The following is a 2640-nucleotide window of genomic DNA, read 5'->3' as shown; positions in this document are numbered from 1 at the left end:
TCAGTTCGTTCAGTTCGTTCAGTTAATGTAGCCTGAGTTAAGTTCTGTTTAGTTGACCTCGTTTATGGGCCCAGAAAGTTTTGTGTATTTTGTAAATTGATTATTTTTACATTTTTTGTGAATAAAATAACCTTTTGTGAAAATGTACCCTTGAGTTCTCATGTCTGCAAGCTCGGTCCCTTCCAGAAGTACACAACTCAACTACATACAGAACATAACTCGAGTGTTTATAGACATTTTAATGTGGAAATGTTACACATTATAGCTTAAAAATGTCTGACTCAGTCTGTCTGTAGTTTAACATGAAAGATGAATGAATACTTAATTAAACCAACGTGTGAGTACAGAACTTCATCAGAATGAACAGCTTCAGATGTATCTTTATGTAACTTAATGACTGCACCTACAACTGTTTTTCTTAGCTGTACTTTTATTTTGTTTTATTATTTCATGTGTTCAACCCTCAAACTATATAAACTTGTATATGAGTGTGTCTTACAGACAGTAAGAAAAAAATCGATGTTTTGAGTGATTGCACCTTTATTATTAACACGATGCAGTTTATGGCAGTAATGTGCTGTACTGTTTTCATCCACTAGATGGCAAAGTCTAACAATAAAACACTACTGTGTTTTACTGCCACATTCAGCTATCAGTCAGATATTTTTATTTCATCAAGTGTGCACTGAGCCGTGAGCGGAATTAGGAGATAAAATGAGATTTTTTATCTTAAATGAATGCACGTTTTCCTGTACACAATCCAAGTCTGTACACACAGCTGAGTGCTATGATGGACTTGTGGTGATAAAATCAAAATAAATGAGGAGAGAGAGAGTTCCAGGAAGTAGCTGTTACCTGTTAGAACAAACAGTCAGTGTACATGTGCACACACGTTTCCAGCCTTCCTCTTTCATCACTATTCCAGAGAGGATACCTACAGAAGCACCACTCCCCCCACCTCCTCTTCTCTCCAAATAAATGCACACACACACACACACACACACACACACACACATAAATCTCTCTCTCTCTCCTCTTCACACACATTCATTTTACTGTATGTGTAAGAGTGCTCTGCTGACTGCAGACTTCACTCCCTGGAGCCTGATTCATTTCCAGGGATGACATTACCAGGGGTGTACTGGAGGGTGAACGTAAATAAACACAATTTACCCTCAACTCAAAAGCGAAAAGAGCATTCAGATTCTCTCTTCTCTTATATTACTGATATTGTTAAGAGCACTGAGGGGCCATTAACCCACCACCCACACACATGAGATGGAAGTAAAAAAACAACTAACCCTTCTGTGCTCTGACATTAGCAAAAGTTAGCGCTGACAGGTTTACATTCTATAGGCCATACAGACAAATAATATGACATTAAATTATGTTCTTTTAAATAAAATACTATAAAGGTAAATACACTTCTATGTGAAGCTGAGGCTACATTGTTTTCCTCCATGAGCCCAACTTGTACTTTAACTATGATACTCATTGGGTAGGAAATCTCGTTTAAAAGATAAAAGCCCAGATCTGAAGCCCAGTTCAGGCCAAATATTCGCGACAAGACAAAACTGTTTTAGAACTGTGTCTAGTGTGTAGTATGTATTGGCTAGTGGTGTAGTTGCAGATCGCAACTCCCTCACTTCACCCTCTTCTTCCAAGCACAAAAGAGAAACTACAGTGGTTGTGAAATGAGATGAAAAACATGTATGGCCCTATCAGAGCCCGTGTTAGCATATTTAAGTACAGGAAAGTAGAAAGTTGACCGAGGTTTGCTCAAATGTTACTAGAGAGCAAAATTGGGCAGTACTTAATAAGGTTCAGTTCTTTATAGAGAAACATTTATAGATTGAAAACTCCATTCTGCCAGTTACACATGTACAAAATCTTTAAAATCATGATATGTTCATTTTATCTGGCATGTTTCCTTCAAGTTATGAGTGGGTGTTTTCAAATATTTGGATGGAGGATAGTTTGCGTCTGTGTGGATATGTTTATCTGGTGTTCCCTGAGATTCAGTCTGGGTGTGTCTAAATACCCCTCCTGTAATGTAGGAAGGTAAAATTATCTTATTCTCAAGGACAAAGACAAATCAGTTCATGTCAATGAATAAACGTGACGTCAGAGCAGGTACTGTCTGGGCTGTTGCTGAAGACTTCAAAGTCTGATTTGTCATATCTTGCAATGCTGATATCACATCCAGACATTCCTAATGACTCTAAAGTGTGAAGTTGGAAGCTCTTTTCTCCTCCAATTTTCAAAAGAAAGGCAACGGAAACGTGGTCTGTGTGGCAGCCATGGTAGATGAGTGATGCAACTAAGGTCTTTGGCTGTGAAATCATGTTAAATTACTTGTGGGCCTGTGGCTTTCAGGGCTGAGCTCACTCTTCAATCAGGAAGTCAGATTCCATTCAAAACACTGTCAATGAAAAATATCATGAAACCTCTCTAACCTCTGTCCCCCTGAATTTGACAGCTGTAGATGCTAAGGTCTTCTTGAGGACCTGTTCAGTCTGCAAGATACGTTAAAGGACAGGAACTAGGAAAAGAGATCACATCTCTCCTGTTCTAGCTTCTCTGCACTGGCTCCCTGTAAAATTTAGAATAGAATTTTAAAATTCTCCTCCTCACCTACAA

Source organism: Morone saxatilis, unplaced genomic scaffold (genome assembly GCF_004916995.1).
Source record: "Morone saxatilis isolate NCDOM2014 unplaced genomic scaffold, NCSU_SB_2.0 Contig5, whole genome shotgun sequence".
Classification (NCBI taxonomy): domain Eukaryota; kingdom Metazoa; phylum Chordata; class Actinopteri; family Moronidae; genus Morone; species Morone saxatilis.
The sequence above is the reverse complement of the archived record's forward strand: the minus strand, read 5'-3'. Positions refer to the sequence as shown.